Source organism: Sminthopsis crassicaudata, chromosome 2, assembly GCF_048593235.1.
Source record: "Sminthopsis crassicaudata isolate SCR6 chromosome 2, ASM4859323v1, whole genome shotgun sequence".
Lineage (NCBI taxonomy): Eukaryota > Metazoa > Chordata > Mammalia > Dasyuromorphia > Dasyuridae > Sminthopsis > Sminthopsis crassicaudata.
Genome location: NC_133618.1, coordinates 556,919,261 through 556,943,634, shown reverse-complemented (window position 1 = coordinate 556,943,634; position 24,374 = coordinate 556,919,261). Strand labels below are relative to the sequence as shown.

General features: G+C 33.1%; 1 long non-coding RNA gene across 1 annotated transcript in view; it reads right to left on the bottom strand.

Annotated features, from left to right (window-relative positions):
- Window positions 1-24,374, bottom strand: part of LOC141558207 (uncharacterized) — a 111,165-nt gene that overhangs the window by 43,483 nt on the left and 43,308 nt on the right. Inside the window, exons 4-7 of the long non-coding RNA XR_012486992.1 lie at window positions 23,743-23,915; window positions 21,037-21,132; window positions 14,300-14,383; window positions 10,434-10,536 (exon numbers count right to left, since the gene is read on the bottom strand). This is a non-coding gene — a long non-coding RNA (uncharacterized LOC141558207). The remainder of the gene's footprint in view (window positions 1-10,433; window positions 10,537-14,299; window positions 14,384-21,036; window positions 21,133-23,742; window positions 23,916-24,374) is intronic.

Here is a 24,374-nt window from a genome sequence, read left to right as displayed (position 1 = left end):
CTGTGAAATTAGGTACTATAGGAATTATCTCCCCTCTTTATAGGAGAAATATGTATTCCAGTATTTTTCAACTAGTAAGCTTCTGAGGTGGAAGTTCAATTCAACTAATTCTTGAATCTAAGATTATCATTCGGTCTTACACTAGGCTCCCTCAGTTAAAAGTTAATAGAAATAACTAGTATATAAGTTTTCAATTTCAAGGTTTGCAAAGACTTCTATATGTTATTTCCTGAGTCTTAAAACAAACCAGTGAGATATTATTCTCTCACATATTATTCTTCCTATTTTAGAAAGATAAAAACTGAAGCTTGGAAAAATAAACGATTTGACCAAAATCACATTGCCAATAAGTAACTGAGAGTATATTTGAACCCAGAGCTTTCTGTCTTCAAGTTCAATCCACTACAATCAAGTATCTAATTAATTAAAATAATGGTACAAAATATGTGTGTAGCTCACAATTTATACCATATAAAAATGAAATTATTGTTTCTGGGTAGTGTTGGTCGCAGTTGTCTCTTCATGATCCCATTTGGGGTTTTCTTAGCAAAAATACTGGAGAGATTTACCATTTCCTTTCCTAGTTCATTTTACATTCAGAAAACTGAGGCAAATGGGGTTAAATGACTTGCTTAAGGTCATATAGCTAGTGAGTGCCTGAGACTAGATTAGAACTCAGGAAGATGAATCTTCCTGATCTGAGGCTATAATTCTCTACTTTACTATCTCACTGTCCTTAAAAATGTAATTGGTAGATATTCAACAAAATAATATACAATAAATCACAGATAATATTGTATTTTAAAATAAAGTTGTAATGTCACCAGCAGGTTTCCTCATTTGTGGATTAGCAGTACCAATTCTATTTGAGTCTGATACTATTGGTTTAAGTGATTTCCTTACCCCCATGAAATTATGTGGTTTTTGTATCCCTTTCATTCATTAGTTAAGTTTCACTCTGTCTCCTGCACAAAATAATGTCCTGGTGTCAAAAATAAAACAGAAGTGATTGAGGGGAGTTTGAGGAAGGGAGAATAAAAACAACAAACAACAACAACAACAACAACAACAAAATACTCAAATGTCCAAAAATTGTTTCTCAAGGGTTTATTTACTAGGCTAGTTAACTCCATGAGAGAGTTTTACTACCTATGTTCCAATCCTCTTTCACTCATCAATAATGCAATTTAGATTACATATCAAATCCTTCCTGGACAAATGCTGTCTGAGTAAAAGCTTCCCCATCCCCCTCAAATATTGAACTCTGTTAGATTTGCTGACAAATCTATGGCAGCCATTTCAGTGACTATCTCAGAACACCTGATTAAAAAAAAAAATTACAGTGAATATGTTTAAAACAAACAAAATATCCACCATCCCCACACAACACTATTCCAATGATCTTATTTTTTGAGATTAATTTTTTAAATGATTTTACTTTAGGAATATATTATTATTAAAAGAAATCAGAAAATTTCCCAGAACCAACACTACTCTTTTCCCAAGTTGAACACTTTGGGTAAAGTTCAGCATTATATTTTTTAATTGTATTTTATTTTTCCAAAATACATAAAAAGATAGTTTTCAACATTCACCTTTGCAAAACCTTGTGTTCCAAATTTTTCTCTTTCTTCACTCCTTTCTCCACTCTCCTAGACTGCAAGCAAAATTAAACATGTGCAATTCTTCTAAGCATATTTCCATATTAGTTATCAACATTATATTCTAACCATTTAAGTATATTTTTTATCTCCCAAAGTACTACAGTCTAATCACCAGGAAAGTTTTTAAGAACACCTAGCCTTTTAAGTCCCTGTGACAAAAATATCAGCTTTTACTATTCAGGAATGCTTTTACCAACACTCTCTTTAATTTTCACTATATTAAAGTAATATCTAAGTCATAAATTTACAATAAATATAAATTTCCCCTCCTCATATAAATTTCTGAATAGTCTAGCTCTATTGTAGCTACATTTCAAGTACTCTGTCATTCTCTTGTATCCTGCTTATCTTTTATCAAAGTAAAATTCAGTTCAGCAGATCTAATTGTCAGGTTGAAAAAAAAGCTTTCAAGCTTTTTAGAAATTTTTTTATAATAATAAATGATTTTATTAAAAATACTTCTAATATTCTCAAAGCAGGCAGGACAAGTATTTATTATAGTCTCTATTTTACACGAGGACCTGAGGAGAACCTTTGAAAGGTTCTAAAGTCACATAGTGGTAGGCCCAGTTTTAGATCTCTTATCTTTCATCTACACACTGAGTTCTGAAAGCATTTAAGCTCATTGTAGCTAATTACAACTATAACGTAATTTTAACAATACCCTAATAACCTAAAATATTTTCTATATTTTTCAAAATGCCAAAGAAATTTGAAAGAAATGTCTACATTGAAATAATTAGTGAAGTATAGCAGAAAAAGCTTTGAGTTTGGAGTCAGAAGGCCTGTTTTTAAACTACTGCTCAGCTCTTCCTACCTCTGCATCCCTCAGAAAGTCCCTTCAGTTCTTTTCACTTCCCTTTTCCCACCAAGGTTGGAATAATTGATCTGTAAAATTCCATTTCTAAAAATCCTATTATCCTTGCGCATGTTCAATCTTATTGAAAAATGTTTGTTTTCCTTAGTAATAGGGTAAGAAAGATGAAAAATGGCATAAGCCCCACCCTCAAGGAGGAATTTTGAATTTGCACTTACTACATAAGTTGTAAAAACAAACAAACAAAACAGGTTTCTAGGTAATAATAAATGAATATAAATACAATTATTCTTGTCCCATCCAAACTTGTCCCAAGTTTCCTCATCTTTGACAAGTAGGAAACTAATATCACAAATTTCCAAGCCAAAAGGTCGCGCTATCCTTCTTTGCTTAGATCTCATGACTCACTAAGACAACTGGGGATTATTAAAAAAAAAAAAAAAAAAAAAAACATTTACTCTCTCTTTTTGGTGCTCTAAGACCTAGCAAATGAGAAAGCACTGATTTTAGAGTTAGTGATCATGAGTTCTCTGCCCAGTTCTGCCACTTACCTAGCATGGTAATTTTGGCAGTTTAACCACTCTAGACTTCAGTTTTCATATCTATAAAAACAAAGGCAGTTATACTTGAATTATCCACTTCCCAGTTGAATATGGGAAATGATATTGTAATTACTATTTTATTTAATTTTTAAGAGTCACAAGTTTCAGAGGTTCAAACAACATAAGATAAACATTCATTGTGATGGAAAGGAAAAAGGATGAAAGAAAAGTGCTTATTAATAAAATAAGAAAAAAATCATTGCATAATATAGTTAGGTACTATCTACTTGGTTAGGCATCCTTCTTAATTTTAGAAATTCCAAATCAACTTCCCAAACATTCCCTATAATAGGGATTGGGACTGGGGTGAAAGTTGTAAGGGAACTAAAAGAAACAAAGAAGAGAAATCCTCTCAAAGTTTTGAATTCTTTTAAACATTTTGCTTGGTTTCTTAGAATTTAAACTGACACCTCTGCCCCCAAAATAAATTGGAGATATGAGGATCCTGGTGCCAAATACTCCTTGTAGCAAGTCACATAAATTTGAGCCTCAGTTTCTTTATCTGTAAGATGAGGTTAGACTAGATAATCACTAATAGGCCTTTTAGCTCTAAATCCAAACACAAAGTTTTACATGTTCATATATTCTTAAACTCCCTTATCAAAACAAAAATCAAGAAGGCACAAAAAAAAATTTATTCAATATCTAAAATAAATGAGAGAATATTCATGCTTGCCTCACTCTAAGAAAAATAACACACACACACACACACACACACACACACACACACACACACACACATATTGGTTAGGATACAGAAACAAAATCTGCCACTGGTTAATGTTGTGATTACTTAAGAAAGTAGAAAATCGAGAAAATTATCTTTGACAATTAGTGAGGATTAAAGGGGAAATCCATTCCTAACTTGGATAATTGTGCCATTTCTCACTCTATATGCTTATAGAAGATGTGGTCATAACAATACCCAAAGGACTTTAAAACTCTCAAGAAAGAATATCTTCTAGATGAAACTAGAAAGAAAAGGAAACTTTTATTAAAAAACTACAAAGATCATAATCACAAATAATGGTTCAAATATCACCTCCTCTTCAACCAACCAATCATTAGATGAATAAAATTGTAGTACCTAAAATTCTTATCCTATTTGCACTGCCAAAGAAATGGATATAATAAAAGATGATATCTTATGCAAGTATGTTTAAGATCAGGAAAGAATATACCAAGAAAAAAATGCATATCATCACGAAGCACAGAAGCTGAATTAAATCTGTGGGTCACTATCTTTTTGCATAAGAATTATAGCATTTATAATATGATTCAAGAAGAGGGAGAAGAATTGCTTTACCTGATTCAGGATTTTTCTATAACCAAAGTGCTTTTGGGTATGATCTTGATTTTTTTCTTTCATACTCTAGGTAATACAAAATATTTATGTTTGGTGATTTGAGCATAAAAATAGAAATCACATACCTTAAGTAACATAATTTAGGGAAATGTGTGGTGAATCAATTTTCTGGAAACTTGATTCTAGTAATTCCATAAATTAAAAAAAACTTTTCATAATATGGATAGAAATATCAAATGCTAGAAAAATGTGAATATCTAAAGCATACTCACAACAATATATCTTCCTTTTCTAGTTTAAGTGTTAAGGGCCATAACTTGTTTATTTGAATGGATTTGAGATCATGTTTGAAAAAGTAGAAAGGGGAGATCAATTTTTCTTCAATCTAGGACATCAGCATGCCAGTAAGTAGGGATGTAAAAAATTGGGTTTAAAGTACATGTTTCTATTTTAAGAGCATAAGATGAATAAATGTGTAGATTTCAGCACAGATCCACCATGAAAATGGCTACAACTTGCCACTCATGCTCTTATAATCCACAAAAAGTTGCTGGATTGAGAAAGTCTATGGGCATTAAAAGTTTGAAATCAAAATAAAAGCTTTTTTAATGGAATATCACTTCGTTAAATTTTACCCTCTTCCTCCTTTTCTTCTGGAAACATTAAATGTCGTTGTTTATAACAGCCAGAGCAACATCATTATTTTTCTCTCTCTCTCTCTCTTTTTTTTTTTTTTTTTTTGCTGAAGCAATTAGAGTTAAGTGACTTGTCCAGGGTCACACAATTAGGAAGTGTTAGTGTTAAGTGTCTGAGGCCAGATTTGAACTCAGGTCCTCCTGACTTCAGGGCTAGTGCTCTATCCACTGCACCACCTAGCTGCCCCCAAATCATTATTTTTCAAAAGAAATTGCTACCTCACAAAATTTCAGTACAATGCCTTATTTTGTTATCAGCCAGGATATTCCCTCCACAGAGGCAGATCACAATTCTAAGACTGAATATATGGTCTTTGAAAATTGTCATGGCCAAAAAATTCATCACCCTGTGACATAGCTGTACTGGAGATAGCTCTAAAAGATCAGTAAACCAAATGTTAAATTTTCATCATGAGTGCAGTTTCACATCAGAAACCTGTCATCTCTAAAAATCAGGAAATAATTTGTTGATTATCTGGAAAAGCAAACATTAAAATGCAAATAAAATTTGAAAATGTACATATATATTTGATTTTCATATAATATTATCATTAATCATTTAATAGCATATCTCTCTATTATTCTATCAACATTATAATAATTATAACAATAATAACTGGGATTTATATAGTACTTTTAGGTTTGCAAAATGCTTTATAGTCATTGTTTATTTGATCCTCATAAGACTCCTATTGTAAAGCCAATTGAATGGAGCTTTCTAAAACTGACGTAGGATAGTCCTCTGACTAGAGATTGTAACTAGACCTATAATTTCATGGCAAATTGATGAAATTTCTCTGGTACACTGAAAATTATTTCTGTATGGTAATGAAGTTTCATGTCAAACATTCTTCAGCATTTGCCTTTATTTTGCCCTGAATCAGTCCTCCACATCACCTCCTAGCCATTTGAGAACTAAGCCTCTCTACATATTTCCTCTTGCCTTTTTTGTCCTCTTTAGGATGCACAATGTTTAGAAGAGGCCTGGATGTGGTGTCAATAAGCTCTAAGTTCAAATACAGCCTCAGATATTTGTTTGTTGTATAACCCTTGTCTTCTTTCTATCCTAGTTTCCTCATCTTAGTGATGAGGATAATAATACTTCTTCTTATCTAGGGTTGCTGTCATTTAAAAAAATGAAAGTTCTTTGCAAACCTTAACATTATAAATGAGACTATTATTATTGTTATTGTTGTTGTTGTTTTCTCCCATTAAAACATACATTTCTTGAAAGTGCAGACTATCCCAATTACTTGTCTTTGAATTTTCATCCCTTACTACAATACCTGGCACATAAAAAAAGCATAAAGAAAGATTTTATTTCTGCAAGGAGTTTTGAATGGCAACCAAAAAAAGCAAAACATATGAAAATATCATATTAATTGCAACTGAAACTCATTACAGATGAATTTTCCTGGAGTATCTTCTAGACAACTTCTACAAGTTCTGCACGCAGGCTCCAAATAGTTTCATTGTTAGGAAAAATAAGGGTTAATTAATATACCGAAGTTTTAGATGCTTAGCTTCTTGATTCATGAATCAAATAACAAAAACTCTGACACTTTTTTCTTCCTTCAACCAGAAAATAATGTTTGTTTCTCCTACTGTTTCTTATGAAAGAAACAAAGCTTCCCCTTCACACACTATTCAAACCAAAATAAATCTGCTTTTAACCATCTTAAAGTGATAAAATACTCTCCACATCAAGTCATTCTTGACTTTTTGCCAAAGGCCTAATCATACAATTAAATCAGTCATTGTAAGTGCTAAAGTAATATAATGTTAACAGATCATTTTATACTATGAACAGTTTTTAAAAGTCCTTCCTAAATTGTTATTATTACCATTCTACTAATTCTATGATCTTAAGCCTGAGAACATCATAAAGTAACATTTGCTACTTATTTGAAAGGCAGCTTAGCATATTCAATAAACACAATAACTCAAGTCAGAAGATTTGAATTCAAATTCTTACTTAGATATAATGTGATTGAGCTAATTAATTAATCTCATTGAGCATCAGTCTCCTCTTCTGTAAAGTTATTATAACAATATTATTAACTGTTCAGGGTTTTTGTGAGGAAGTAATGACATAATCTGAGGAATGTATTATAAATTGTTTTTTGCAAATTTTAAAGCATATGTAATATAAGAACTTTCATTTTAATTCTCTGAGTCTTGAATTAGGGTTCATTTGGACTATATTTCACATTTCTTCCCCAATGTTTTTGCTTTGATTTGCAGAGAGAAATGAGTGCTTCCTTCTTGTTACATAATTATTTTGTCTTAAATATAGGACAACAGATATTGAGCTATGTATATGTGTGTGTGGTTTTTAGGGTGTTGTGTGTGTGTGGTGTGTGTGTGTGTGTGTGTTTTAAAAAAGAAATTAAATGAACCATAAAATAAGCTCTTAATAGTAGCCTAAGAAATAAAACAAAATCATTTACAACACATAGGATTGTTGCAGGATATGTCAAGATTTAGATGGTTTAGGGAAGGTGCACTATCCTAAATGTGGAAGCAATTACAATGAAATTCATGACTCATTAGCAAACATTTCATATTGCCTTTCCCATTTCTGGGTCAACGTTAATAGAAAATATTCACTTCAGCTTTCTTATAGCTTGTTCACTTTTTTGTTTTTATTTCAATCCAGTTTTTCCCCTAATAAACACATGAAAGAAAAATTCTTTGTAAAGTTCTTTCATTTCTTAGTTTTAAGCAACTCCTTGATCTGAGTATTATAGTCAAATTAATTTTTCTATTGTGTATATTCAGGGTTGATAATAGATAACTTACCTGTAAACCTTTTTCAAATAAAATGACTTGGTGAACATGTGTATCAATTGATACCAATAAGAATTTTGGTAGCAGACTATTTTGTATGCAAAATGGCTAGTGAACTGAAGTACCCAATACTATACATAATGGGAACCAGATGTCTAAGAGAGAGAGAGAAATATTTTATGGCAATAAATGTGACATTGAATATTAAGGGCTTTCCGATTTTTTTAAACAACTGCCTAGTCCTTGCTTTCTTCATATTTTGAAATTAAATTCCTCCACACCTGAAAGAAATTTCAAGAGAAATTCCCCTTTCATTCTATAAAAGGGGTAATTGGCTAAGTCACTGCTACATAATCTTCAACAACAAAAAAAGTACCTACTTTGAAAAAAGTAAAACAAAAACTCAAACATTAAGAGAAATAATCCATAAAAAAAGATCCTTTTGGAATTAGCTAATTGAAGTTTTTTTAAAAGCAGTTGAAGATGAAATAAAGTCTAATTCACTTTTTTCAAGTTTTCTCCTCCTTTGTGTATATGCACATGTGCACATGCATTATAAACCAAACCCCAAATTTGGCTTTTCAGGAATTGAATCGGGCACTACTACTTAGATTACTAAACTGATATCAAACTAAAAATTTTTATGATTAGCATTATTTCTGTGTTCACTAATGAAAGTGCCTCAAAATATGAGAAAGCCTTGAATATTTTTTTCATGAAGGAGATTATCACAAAATTTTGAAAACATTTTCTCTAAAAACCAAGATAGCACAAAAAGATGAAATAACTAATGCTTGGAAGTTTAGGTTTTAAGAAACTTGAGGAGATTCAAAGGTATATAGGATGATGGTAAAGGCAGAACTGAAGTAATTATGCTTCAGGAATTCAATATAAAGAGGGAATCCAAAATGGCAAGGAATTGTCATCTCTGGTATGCAGGGCTAATAAGTTAAGAGTACTAGTGAGACAACAGTACATTCAAAGTGAGTAGAATATAGGAAAGGTTACAGGCAAGGAGACAATAGTATATAATGAAGAAACCCACAGTAAAGTATTCAAAGGTAAAATCATGCTTGCTAATGATAACAGTAAAGATGTATTTGGTAACATATGGTCACAAGATTAGAATAGTTCAGGAAATTGATAAATTATGAAGTGAGGTGTCTTATGGGTTGCCAGTAGAGATACGGGTTACCAAGAAAAAAACAAGTGGTGAAATAAGGGATTGCTAAAAAGGCATTTTTTAAAAATGGATTTGATTTTCAGGGCTGTGGGCCCATCAATAGAAAATACTACATTCAAGGTGATATGATGAATAAAAGAAAGGTGATAAAATTCCAAATTCAAAAAGCTAAAAGACAGTGGCAATTAATAAAGACAGAATAGAAGAAAGTAAGATTTCCCCAAGGAAAAAGTAGTATCATATAAACAGAATAGTTGTTGAATTTTGTTTTTGTTTTGCACTAACAAGGAACTAGAATATCTATGAATACAGTCATTGAATTAAGTAACTGAGGGAAAGGATTGAAGGAAAAGGAGAGAGGGAAAATTGAAGGAAGTCTTAGGTTGAGAAAACAGATCTGTATGTATGAATTTAGACAGTTGTAACACGTGAAAATGCCTTGAAATTCAGAGATCATGTGATGAGATCTTACTTTTCATGAAACTTGAAAATCTGAAGAGCTTCCAAGATAGTAATAAATCAGCATAGTCAGAAAAATGGCATAGCAGAGGAAGAACTGGAGAATACATTATTGAAGATACATGTAGACATGCAGAGGGGTAAACAAAAACCCCACTCAAAAATGAATACATAAGCAAAAGCAATAAGAAGATATGTACCCATCTAAAGATGGACACCAGACAAAATTGAAGCTATCCCTGAACATTTTTGAGTCCTTTGGATTGATATTTTCTTTCCCTCTTCAAACTCCTAGATCACTTATTATCTTTATTGTTCATTTACCCATTGTGTATTTGTATGGTATAGCCATCCTATTGTTGTCTGAAGTTCTTTCTTCCTTTTTTATTATATAACTTTAGAGATTCATATAATCTCCCTGTGTTGACTATAAGGTTTTTAAGTAAAGAAAAACGTGTTTTATTCTTCTTTGTTTTCCCCATAGCAATTTAGCATGGTGCCTTACTCTCCAAAGATGTCAATAAATATCTGTTGTTTCATTCTAGATATGTAAAGTAGGACAAAGAAAAGCTGATCTATTTTTCTCTACTCCCTTTTTCTCTAGCTATTTATGTCATCTTTATAACTAATCTCTCTTTCCATTTCTTTTTTTTTAATTTCAAAAGAAGTGCAAAACAGCTAGTCAATATTCTATAATCAATCAACAATTCTACAAATAACCTAAAGATTATTTCAAAATTTAACTCTACATTTTCTCTTATTTTTTTGTAAAGAATCTCAGATCCTTAAACTTCCATGATATTATGCAATGGGATTAGACAGGAAATATAGGTTCAAATCCTGACTCCCATACCAACAAGTATTACCATGTTGGGAAGGTTCAACAAACAGTCTTGCAAAAGCAAGTGGCTGCCTACCTGCTGTTGACAATTATTTTCATCACTTGGCCCAAATGAATTCCATCCTCAGGTACAGAAAGATCTCATAGATAGATGTGAATTCTGAGTCTCATTTGCAATACTGTCAAGATTGGGAGAGGTACTTCAGGATGGATAAAGAGCAAATGTCTTAATTTTCAAAAATAGCAAAAGAATAGAGTCTACAAACTATAGGCCAATGAGTTTTATTTTAATTCCTGGGAAAATTCTAGGATGTATTTTCAAAGGATAGTTAATGAATTCAGAAAAGGAAACAGTGATTATAAAAAAGTCACTATGGCTTCATCAAGAATAGATCAAGCCAGGGGAAAAGAACAAAGAAACAGTTGATAATTTAAAAAAATAAATAAAAAAGAATAATTATGCTAGACTAATCTTATCACACTTTTTTCTAGATAATTAACCTGGTAGATCAAGGAATGAGTAAATGTAGTTTACTTTGATTTTAGTCAGACATTAGAAAAATGTTTTGTGGGTTGCCAGTAGAAATACAGGTTACCATTTTCTTGTGGAAAAGATAAAGGTGGGTAGGATAATAATATAACTAGATAGATTCAGAATTGAGAATGTTTCCTGTCAGCTTGTCTGGAGCCTCTATCAGAAGTCCTCAGAAATCTTTGATTGGTTTTTAAACTTTTTTCAATGATTTGACTTCAGGTATAGAAGGCATATTTAACAAATTTGCAGATTACACAAAGCTGAAGGTGCTAACTAACATATAGGATAAAGTCAGAATCCAATAAGATATTGGTCTGCTAAACCTTTTGGATGAGTCTAATAAGTTAGAATGTTGAAATTCAGTAGGGATTTATGTTGTTTTTAGTTAGATAGATAGATAGATAGATAGATAGATAGATAGATAGATAGATAGATAGATAGATAGATAGATTTTTAAAAAAAAAAATCAATGTGCCAAGTTACAAGGTAGGGGCAGCTTGGTTAGACTGCAGTCTATCCCTCAAAGGGAGAGATTTTAGTAGATCACTAACTAAATATGAGTCAGAAGCAATGAGAAAGTCAAAAAAGAAAATCTGTTCTTGGGCTTCATTAAAGATATAGGTTCCAAAAATAATGAGATGATACCTCATTGGACTCTGCCCTTATCAGACCACATATTATGTTCAATTCTGTGTGCCACAGTCTATAAAAGACTGAAAATTTGTTAAATTCCCAAAGAAAGATAATCAGAATGATGAAGGACTCTGAGTACTTGTCATATATGCATCTATTGAGATACTAGGGATATTTAATCTGAAAAAAAGAAAATTTAATGGAGCCATGATAGCTGTCATCAAGCACTTGAAGGATTGTCATTTGGAAAGAGAATGAATTTGTTCTGTTTTGCCTCAGAGGATAGAAGTAGAAACAAGATTTGGTGGTTGTGGATTTTTTTTCATTCAGGTGTTCAGTTATGTCTGATTCTTCATGATTTCACAGACCACACAGGTCTTTCCTATCCTCCATTATCTCCCAAAGAATGTCTAAGCTCATGCTCATTGCTTCTATGTCACTATCTATCCATCTCATCCTCTGCTGTCCCCTTCTCTTTTTGTCTTCAAACTCTCCTAAGTATCAGGGTCTTTCAATGTGTCTTATCTTCTCATTATGTGGCATAAATATTTAAGCTTCATATTTAGTATTTGTCCTTCCAATGATCACCATGAATTAATGTTGGTTATGGGGCCAGGATTTGATCTCCTTATTGAGTTAGGGACTCTCAAAAGTCTTCTTCAGCATCATAATTCAAAATTGTAGTTCTCGGCTTTCTTTATAATGGTACCAATCCCATATTACTAGTGGGAAAACCATAGCTTTGACCATACAGATCTTTGTTGACAAGATAAAGTCTCCAGTTTTTACGCTGTCCAAATTTGCCGTAGCCTTCTTTTCAAGGAGCAAGTATCTTTTGATTTCATAGATGCAGTCACCATATGCAGGGATCTTTGAGCCCCAAAATATAAAATCTGAAAATTCTTTAATTTCTTCTCCTTTTATTTCCCAGGAAATGATGGGACCAGTTGCCAAGATCTTAGAAATATTTTTATGTTAAGCTTCAAACCAGCTTTGGCTTCTCTCCTCTTTCATCCTCATCAAAAGGCTTCTTAATTCTTCTTTACTTTCTGCCATGAGAGTGGTATCATCTGTATATCTGAGATTGCTGATATTTCCCCTTAATTCTTTAGAGTTAGACTATTTTAGAACTTTAATCCTAGCTTTTGATTCATCCAGCTTGGGATTTTGTATAATGTGCTTTACATATGAGTTAAATTAATAAGGTGACAATACAGTGTTATCTTATTCTTTTTTACTCTTACAGCAATGAACTGTTCTATATTCACTTCTGTTATTTCTTGCATTGGGTAAAGGGCTGGAACTCTGAAAAGGTATACTTGAATCAAGGACAATGCTTATGGTGATGTAATGGTTGCATATGCTCAGTGTGCTGTAGGGATGTAATCGTACTGAGGTATTTAAAGGAGTCACAGACACAGAGAAGACTGGAGACTCCAGATTCCATTCTCCAGATTCCATCTTTGACCAGCTTTGTGGTGGCTGTCCTGCCTCCTCCACTCTTCCACTAAGACCAAGAGCTGGAGCTGATCCCGAGGGTTCTCCAGAAAGCTAGTCCAGACATTACAGATTTGCACAAAGGTTCCTTAGGAGACAGGTTCTTTTTTGAGAATTTGCCATATTCAAAGACTTTAGTATAGTCAGGGAAACAGAAACAGATTTTTTTTAACCTGGAATTCTTTTGTTTATTCTATAATCTACTGAATGTTAATGGTTTAGTCTTTAGTTCCCCTGCCTCTTCAAAAACCAGCCAGTCTTTTTGGTAATTGCAGAATTTTAAGCATAATATTGCTGCTATATGAAGAAAGCACAATTGTTTGGTAATTTGTTAACTGTTGAATTTTCCAAATTTGTCATCATACTGAGTCAAAACAAAGATTAGACGTTTCAGGTGGTGGTAATTTCTTCTTCATTGGAGGTTTTCAAATACTTATTAAATATGTTGTAGTAGGGATTCTTTTTGGGCTATGGACTAGATTTCTGAGGTCTGGTCCAACTATAAAATTGCGTGACTCTATAAACCTGTTACTTATTGCCTTAGATAAATATGAACAAGTCACTTAAACCTATCTAACCTATTTACTTATTTTCAAAATGAGGATTAAATTTCATTCAAAAACCATTAAGTGTAAATCTTTCATACCTGTGCTTAGGAAGTTTTTATGGCTGTTTTTTGTTGTTGTTGTTGTTGTTGTTGTTTTTGGTAGCTTTGCAGAGAATAGATAGAAAAGAAAAGAGACTGGTAGCAGGGGCTCCAATTAAGTCTAGGCAAGAAGGCATGAGGACTCCAACTAAGGTATTGGCTATGTAAATAGAAAGGGATGGTATAAGAGATTTAGAAATAAAATTGACAAAACTTGACAAATAATTGAGTATGGAAAATGAGGGGGAGTGAAGAATTGAGAATTATTCCTAATTGGCAAAACTCAATGACTGAAAGGAAGGTAATACTTTTTAGAGAAATAAGAAACTTTAAAGAAGGGGTAGACTTACTAGGGAAAAAATGGAGAAAATAACCATTGCATTTGATATTATTTACATCACAAGTTGTTTTTAGGAAAACATTTTGTAAACTTTTAAGTTTCTTTGTAAATATATTGTTAGTATAATTCCTCCTTCATATCCTTTATCTGATTTTATTACTCCTTCCAGAATTTCTACAATTTCTATTTTTTTCAGTATAAAACTAAAAACAGGATACAATGATCTAGTAATGATCTTGGCTGTGTAACTAGATTCATCTGTAAAGCATTGTTATTTTTGGCTATACTTACATCTTCTTGAAGCACTTCAGTACATCTGTTTTTAGAGCTCCAATTTACTTCATCATGACTTACAGTAGGATACACAGGCAGCTGCTATATTGGGAATTCAAGTGGGACAACAACAAGCAGGGTGGTCAGAAGAAATGTTGCAAAATGTACTTCAATACAATTTCAAATGATTCAGCATAGTTGTGGACAGCTTAGAAACAGTAGCAAAAGAAAGAGCCAATGCTAAGAAACAGAATGACACAGTTTGAACAGAAGTAGAATGATGTACAACCTCAGGTCTACCAGTAGCTCAAAGAAACTCAAAGGTTTGGCTTCATGCAAAGAAAATACATAAAAAGGACATGGAACTGTATTCCAACAATAAATAATAATGCGGCACACTTGGCCATGGCATCTTTAAGTGGGATGGGAAGGAAAATGAATAAGCATTTATTAAACACCTAATTTGTACAAGACTATGCTGAGTGCTTTAGAAATATTTTCTTATCTGAGAAAATGTCTTATGTCTCTTCTTGACATAAGAAGAGAAATAGGCATGTATATTTACATGTACATTTACATTTTATGTACATTGCTATATATAAATGTTCAAAGTAGGTCTAAAAGAATATATGAGAACTCAGGGGAAATTATGGAGCATATTCTTCCCAGGAGTGGTAAATTCAGATATGTCAATGGATCCATGATTTTATGTATTCCCCTTGTGAGTGCAGATGTAATCTATCATGTGTCCTCATGCTATATAAACTCTGTCCAAATCTTCCCTGAATTTTACCACAGGAGAACTATCTAATATGCCTTGATGTCTTCTCCAAATTTTCTTAACATCACAAGAATACCATTGGAGCTTACAGACTCAGATTCAATTATATATCATACTTGCTATTTGAGCAACCCATGTTTTTCAATCAAATACATCTTAGATACTGTCATCCTTTCTGATCTATAAAGTCCTACCTTCAAATCTCATCACAGGATGGAATTAAGTTATTAAATGATATGCCAGTGGAGCATGAGCTTTGGTAGACTCTATCTTCCTAAAAAGACTCTGAGTACAATCCTCCCCCCAAAACACACACACACACACACACACACACACACACACACACACACACACACATACACACATACAAAACAAAAGCTTTGCTTTCTGAGGACCATTCTAGCTAAAATAAGTTCATAATCAAACATAATCAATTACTCCCCAATTGGTGGTGAATTATTTGGTTATTATAACTTCATAAAAAAAGCGTGGTGAATATAGTGGCTTTTAAATTTTAAAAACTTCAATTACACCCTCAAAAGTATACCTGGAGTTAACCTCAGGCAGAGAGTTTTAAATAGCATAGTTAGAGATATATTCTTGGAGGTTCCTTTCTTTTATCTTTAAAATTCAAATCTTCTGAGGAGAAATATGAGGACCTAGATTTTATGAATAATATATAAGTAACATGTATATTCCCTTTAAAATATTCTATTTTATAAGCTTGGACATAGTATTCTTTAAAATACTTTTAATCAGTGAATTACCATTATAGTGTCATAACTAATCAGGACTACTTTGTATAAAAATGAAATCATAGCTAGGTGTTAAAGGGTGAAGGAAAGAAAGTGAAAGTAAGGAAAAGGGACACAGAGGAAGGTAAATGGGAAAGAGATTAAATTCACCTATTTCACAAATTTTCTTAGTGTCAGGCCAGCCTGTGTGATTCCTCAGACAAAATAAAAAAATATAGCATAGTTAGGAAAAGGATATTAATTGAGTTATTTGTCCATGAATTTGCATCTTGTAACTTAAAAACCCATATTCTTGATATCCCTAAACTTCAAAAGAAAAAAACAAAAACAAATGTGTGCTTTAATCCTCCTTTTTGATTTACTTGAATAAACAAAACTGCATGTAAACTACCAATGAAAAAGAATCCAGGGGAAAACTTATGTAGTCATTTCTATTTGTATCATTCCAAGAGACTGGATTGTCAAAGAAGAAAATTGTGAGAAGAGATCATCATATTTGGTGATTGAGATGAGGCTGACAGCCAAATTGCAGAGGATATAGAAGAGACTGAGAATAGGCAAAGTGGAGTATTGACTATAAGTGACTTTTTCCAGGAGTTTGTTGAGAGAAGAAAATATATTAAATGATAGTTAGTGGGAATGGTGGAATCTTGAAAGGATTTTATTTTTAAGGATGGGGAAAAGTTGAGTGTGTTTGTTGATAGCAAGGAAGGAAATTATTTATTTGGGAGATATTAAAAGAAAGAGAGAAAGTGAAAGAAAGGAAAGGAGGAAGCTAGAGTCAGAAAGTCTGGGAGAGAGAAACAAAAAGGATAAGAGTGGGAGCAACATTCTAGAAATGTGGTATGTTTGTTTAACAACCACTTCTTTGGGGGAAAATACTATGTACACATGTATGTACATATGATACACTTTTGAGTTTAATCTGTGTTGAAAATATCTTTATCCATCACTTTCTTAAGTCAAGACAATCAACAAAATAATAACCCACGCAAGGCCTGGTTTGTAACTTTTACTCATTTATTGAGGTTAAATCTCACACTGAAAATTTAACATTTGACTCTCAGAAGTCCCTGAGAGCTGCCTCCAACACACTTTTGCCAACAAAGCTATAGGGGTGGTGAGCAAAAGTCATCTCTTCATCAGAGGTTAGAGGAAAGGATTGACATATAGGATGATAGTGGGAGGTATTTGAAGTAAAGTGAATGGATTGCCATATAAAAATCAGGAATCTGATTAGGAGGAGAGGGGGAATGGAATAGATTGAGGAACTAGAAAATTAGGGCATTTGAGAGAAGAGCAAAATGGCAGAATGAAAATGATAATTCTCTTAAGAAGACTCGATAAATTGCTGTATGACCAGGGACAAGTCATTTGACAGCTCATTCTTTGTTTTGTTAGAAACAAAATGGGAATAATAAGACCAATATGGATGTTGCAAGGATATTAGCCAAGACTGATGGATGATTTTTGAGCTCTTTTGAAGATAAATGATACAAAGTATTCTTAATGTTGCTGGGATTGGAAATGGATTTAGCCAGAGTGAAAAATTTAAAGGATAGATTTTAATAGAAATATGGAAAATGATTGGGTAAATAAAAACCAATTCCAACTGCCTGTGCCCCATAATGCAAGAACAAGGACCATCTTATGAAGTTAAAAGGCAACAAATTTAAAACGGATAAAAGGAAATACTTTTTTAAGCAGCGTATAATCAACCTATGGAATTTGTGGCTGCAGGATATTATTGAGACCAATAGTCTTGCAAGATTCAGAAAAGGATTAGAAATTTATATGAATAGGAATAACATTGGCAGTTACACTAACTAGGTTAAAAAGTTACAAGGCATATCAATCCCCAAGCTTCAGGGCATAAGCCGATCACCAGCTGGGGTTAGGAAGGAATTTCCCCCCTATGGTGTAGCAATGCATAATTGACCAGGTGCATTATGGTTTTTATTTTTGCCTTCCTCTGTAACATTAGGCATAGACCATTGCCAAAGGCAAGTTACCAAAGTAGATGGCCCAATGATATCTTAACAGAGGATTTCTATGTTCATACTCCAGGATTCTGCAAAGAAGAAAAACACTAATGTATATGTAATCTACTGGTCTGAGAATTTTTAAATTTCTATTATATAATACAAAATGGCAAAATAACTTTATTCTTATATCAAAATAACTTGATATAATTTTATCACATTAAATTGTGCTCTCATTATAATGTTACCAACTATTAGAGAAGCAGAATGGTGTTATAAAATGAACTTTAAATTTGAATCAAGAGATCAGGGCTCTTGTTCTAGTTCCACCATTACTAGATATGAAATCTCTTTGCATTTCAATTTCCCCATCCTCACAGAATATGAAATTTCAGATATAAACTACTAACTGGTCAACAACTAATATTTATTAAACACCTGCTACATGCCCAGCACTCATAAGACAAATACAAAAGTAAGACCTATTTCTGTCCTGTAGGATCTTATATTCTATTATTGGGGCAAAGTGAAAATTTTTGTCATTAATTGGATAATACCTCGTATGAAGAAATATGACAAGCAGCATCTCATAATCTATAAAATGCTAACCTTAAAGTCATGAAGACCTCGGCTGAATCCTGTCTTATAATGCATGCCAGCTGTGTGATTATGGATAAGTCAATTAACCTCTCTGTGCCTCAGTTAAATCTCTAAGATAATAAATTAAAGTCAAGTTGCGAAACCACATCAATGGAGAGCATTTCTATAGCAGCTAATGGAAAGAACATTAGATTGGTCATCAGAGGACCTAGCTATGTTATTCACTAATTGTGAAACTTTGGGCAAGTCACTCAGTGATTTCTACCTTAGCTTCTGTAAAATAAGAGTGTAGGACTTGATACGCACTGGTGATTCCTATATTCTGAGTTTAAAAATTTAACAGAATTTAAGGTGGGTATGAACATCCAACTTAAGAAGATCCTATCTCTTTGGTCTAGTAACATGGGTATTTCTTACATTGAAGAAACTCATTATTTAGATAAGGAAATGCAATATGTATGTTTGGTTTTTTGTTTTTGTTGTGGTTTTTTTTTTTTTTTTTTTTTTTTTTTTTTTTTTTTGAGGCTGGGGTTAAGTGACTTGCCCAGGGTCACACAGCTAGAAAGTGTTAAGTGTCTGAGACCAGATTTGAACTTGGATCTTCCTGAATTCAAGGCTGGTGCTCTATCCACTATGGCACCTAGCTGCCCCAATATGTACATTTTTCTGAGAACTTCTATAAAGAGAAGGCACTAAATATCTTACATGTTTTATTGTTTTATTCCTACCACAAATATTCTATAGGCAATAAATCCTTTCAAACACCATCTATTTTCCTTTTACCTTGTCTACTTAATAATAATGGGCAATAGTATAGTCACTTAAAGTTTGGATACTGCTTTATGCAAATTATGTCATTTATGCCTCCCAATGTTATGGAATAGGTTTTGCAGGTATTGTTATCCCCATATCATAAATGAGGAAACTAAGATTTAGATCTAGTAAGTGTCTCAGGCTTTCCTATGCCCTACTGCCCCTCACTTGTTTTAGTACCCTTTTCACCCAAGAAATTTTTATGTATAAGGTATAAAGATATATATAATAGATATAAAAATCAAATATTTCTTAATAATAAATCATAATTTCCCATTCAGTTATGAGACCCCATATCTGATTGCAACCCACAGTTTAAGAAGCTTAGTTTTAGTGGATTTGCTATTTAAATAAGTTTGTATGATTATAATGGATCTATAATGATCTAGAAGGAAGATCATTAGTTACTGGTTAGATTACTGGTAGATTGTATTAACAGGTATTCTTTCCATTCCATCTATATCAACTGGTTTTTTACTGGTAGATTGTATTAACAGGTATTCTTTCCATTCCATCTATATCAACTGGTTTTTTTATGAGCCTCTAATCTGTCTATGAACATCTAATCAAGACTTTCTCAATATCAAACAAGTAGCTCCCAAGAAACCTCATGATTTCTAATCTAATGTCTTATAGTGTTGCTTTCAGTCACAAATGGAAATGAGCAGTTTCATCCCTTTCATGCAGCTGGCCAAAGATCACATGATGGAGAACAATTCCACCTGCCCACAATTGTGGGGTAGACAAGGCATATAGGTCTAGTCCCAGAGGAAATGAAATGGTGAGTCAATTATACAGGTGTTTTGAAAGGTGGAGTAATGTGGAATGGCATTGCCCACATGTGACCACAAAGCAAGGCAGGTGTAATGCAATGAAGGCTACACCTGAGCCTTGAAGGGGATAATCATAGCAGGAACAATTAGTTTGGGGGAAATTTTAAGACTCCTACAGAATACCTGATTTTGTGAGAATATTTTAGCTTTTCAAAATAAATATAGTGCTTGAGAAAGATTTGGGACTGACAACAAAGAAAAAAAAATTCTATCCCATAAGTCATGAATGAAAGCTTTCGTTACACTTCTTTATATCTTGTATGTTTATCACATAATAGGCACTTAATAAATACGTGTTGATCGATTGACTGACTTCCTTTGCCATTGTTTTGTTCAATAAGTGTTTATTAATGATCTACTGTGTGCCAGACACTCTACTAGCCACTTGTGAAACAAAAAAAAAAAAAAAAAAAAAAAATGAATCAGTACCTGTGCTCAAGGAGCTTACATTCTGTACATGGAGCTAACACATACATATATCAGTAAGTTAAAACAACAACAACAACAACAACAACAACAAAACAAACAAAACAAAACAAAACAAAAAACTTCTTTTTAAAAAATGAAGTATTTATAATCTGGAAATGTATTCCTTAGTCTACTAAAAGATTATCTGATAGCTACAATCCTATTTAGAGGACAATAGTAACATTTTCCATTTAAAAAAAAATTAGAGGAACAAAAATCAAAGTAATGGCTTCAAGAATCCAATAATTTCTCCAGAGGAGAGGATTAATTACTTGTTATTTTTTCCTGAATATACATGCACATACTCCTGTATATGCAAACACACATACTATATTATATTACACACTACATATATAATAAAAAATGAATTACTTCACTATTTCTGTTAAAGATTAATTTTGTGGTCATACATTTATATACTGTAGATCATCAGCAAGCATACATTAAGTGTTTACTGTGTGTCAGTCACTATACTAAGGATTAGGAATACATTTACAAAATAAAAGTTCTAGGAGGAACTCACCCCAATTAGAGGCTTGCACCAGGGAGATAGGAAGACATTCCAGTGTGGAGAGCCTGCTGGAATATGGTTGAGAACTCAGGAAATTCAGAAGCAGAGCTAAGAGTGAAAGAATAGGATGGAAAGAGCTTTATGGATCATTTCCCCCAACTCCTTCCTTTTATACTTGAAGAAAGTGAACCCAGAAAGCTGAGTGGCTTACTCATAGTATCACACAACCAAAAGTGGCAAAAGTAGTGCTAGAACCCAGGACTCCTAAATTCTAGTAGATTCCCAGTTCATTGCACTTTCTATATCATGCTGCCTTTCAAAACAGCTTCTACAATGAGCTCATATGTAATTCCCAGCGGCGGGCTATTCAAGTACTGACCAACCAACAAGCATTTCTTAAGCACCTATTATGTCCCACGCAGCTGGGTCCCCAGTACTCAATATACTATAAGTCAGAGAGCTTCTGATCTATTAAGAGAAGAAGCATGTATGCATCTTAATACATACAAAATATATACGAGGTAACTAATTTCAGCAGTGGGGAAAAGCATTAGCAACTGAGGGAGAAGAAAACACCTCTTATTAGAGCTGAACTTTGAAGGAAACTAAAGATTTTAAGAAGTTCAAGTGAGGAGGGAGTGTATTCCAGGCATATATGGAACAAATGAGAGTTGGAATGTCATTTAGGAAAAAGAACAAAAAGAGTAGTTTAGTTGGAAAATAAAGTGTGTGACCCTGACAAAGAAATGTATTGATGAAAAAGATGTCCCCTTCCTTTTTCTCTCCTCCCCTCCCCCACAATCATGTCCTGGGAGTGAGAGATAACTATGGCCATCCTAGGTATATGATTATTATCTGCAAAATATCTATGAGGAAAAAAAAAAACAAAAAACCACACCTATGATGGGTAGAGTCCCTATGGTAAATTTATTGGAGGTAATGGAAGAGATATCTTTACAGGAATAACCAAATCACTGAGGTCAGAGATCCATTTAAGTATTAGGATAAATTAGCTCAATAATTTCACAAAAAAAATATATATATAACTGCTTTAAGATTTTAAATTTGATGACATGATGGTATACTTAGAGAACCCCAAAGACTCTGCTAAAAAGCTATTAGAAATAATTCAGAATTTTAGCAAAGTCGCAGGATACAAAATAAATCCACATAAATCCTCAGGATTTTTATACATTACCAACACAATCCAACAGCAAGAGATACAAAAAGAAATTCCATTCAAAATAACAGTCGATAGTATCAAATATTTGGGAATATATCTACCAAAGGAGAGTCAGGAATTATATGAGCAAAATTACAAAACACTTGCCACAAAAATAAAGTCAGATTTAAATAATTGGAAAGACATTCAGTGCTCTTGGATAGGCCAAGCGAATATAATAAAGATGACAATACTCCCCAAACTAATCTATTTATTTAGTGCTATACCAATCAGACTCCCAAGAAACTATTTTAATGACCTAGAAAAAATAACAACAAAATTCATATGGAAGAATAAAAGGTCGAGAATTGCAAGGGAACTAATGAAAAAAAAGTCAGAGGAAGGTGGTCTAAGTGTACCTGATTTAAAGCTATATTATAAAGCAACAATCACCAAAACCATTTGGTATTGGCTAAGAAATAGACTAGTTGATCAGTGGCATAGGTTAGGTTTACAGGGCAAGATAGTGAATAAAAATAGCAATCTAATCTTTGACAAACCCAAAGATCCCAAATTTTGGGATAAGAATTCATTATTTGACAAAAACTGCTGGGAAAACTGGAAATTAGTATGGCAGAAACTAGGCATGGACCCACATTTAACACCACATACTAAGATTAGATCAAAATGGGTCCAAGATTTAGGCATAAAGAACGAAATCATAAATAAATTGGAGGAACATGGGATGGTTTACCTCTCAGACTTGTGGAGGAGGAAGGAGTTTGTGTCCAAGGGAGAACTAGAGACCCTTATTGATCACAAAATAGAACATTTTGATTACACCAAATTAAAAAGTTTCTGCACAAACAAAACTAATGCAAACAAGATTAGAAGGGAAGTAACAAATTGGGAAAACATTTTTACAGTTAAAGGTTCTGATAAAGGCCTCATCTCCAAAATATACAGAGAATTGACTTTAATTTATAAGAAATCAAGCCATTCTCCAATTGATAAATGGTCAAAGGATATGAACAGACAATTTTCAGATGATGAAATTAAAACTATTTCCACTCATATGAAAGAGTGTTCCAAATCACTATTGATCAGAGAAATGCAAATTAAGACAACTCTGAGGTATCATTACACACCTGTCAGATTGGCTAAGATGACAGGAACAAATAACGATGAATGTTGGAGGGGCTGTGGGAAAACTGGGACACTGATGCATTGTTGGTGGAGTTGTGAAAGAATCCAACCATTCTGGAGAGCAATCTGGAATTATGCCCAAAAAGTTATCAAAATGTGCATACCCTTTGAACCAGCCATACTACTACTGGGCTTATACCCCAAGGAACTACTAGAGAAGGGAAAGGGTCCTATATGTGCCAAAATGTTTGTGGCAGCCCTTTTCATAGTGGCTAGAAGCTGGAAGATGAATGGATGTCCATCAATTGGAGAATGGTTGGGTAAACTATGGTATATGAATGTTATGGAATATTATTGTTCTATAAGAAATGACCAACAGGAGAAATACAGAGAGGCTTGGAGAGACTTACATCAACTGATGCTGAGTGAAACGAGCAGAACCAGAAGATCATTATACACTTCAACAATGATACTGTACGAGGATGTATGCTGATGGAAGTGGATTTCTTCAACATAGAGAAGAGCTAATCCAATTCCAATTGATTAATGATGGACAGAACCAGCTACATCCAGAAAAGGAACACTGGGAAATGAATGTAAACTGTTATTTTTACCTTCTGAATCCAATTCTTCCTGTGCAACAAAAAATTCGGTTCTACACACATATATTGTATCTAAATTATACTGTAATATATTTAACATATATAAGACTGCTTGCCATCTGGGGGAGGGGGTTGGGGGAGGAAGGGAAAAAATCTGAATAGAAGTAAGTGCAAGGGATAATGTTGTAAAAAATTACCCATGCATATGTACTGTCAAAAAATGTTATAATTATAAAATAAAATAAAAAATTAAAAAAAAAAAAAAGATTTTAAATTTCACTTAAAAGTTTTAAACAAGGGGGCAGCTAAGTGGCGCAGTGGATAGAGAACCAGCCTTGAATTCAGGAGGACCTGAGTTCAAATCTAATCTCAGATACTTAACACTTCCTAGCTGTGTGACCCTGGGCAAGTCACTTAACCCCAGCCTCAAAAAAAAAAAA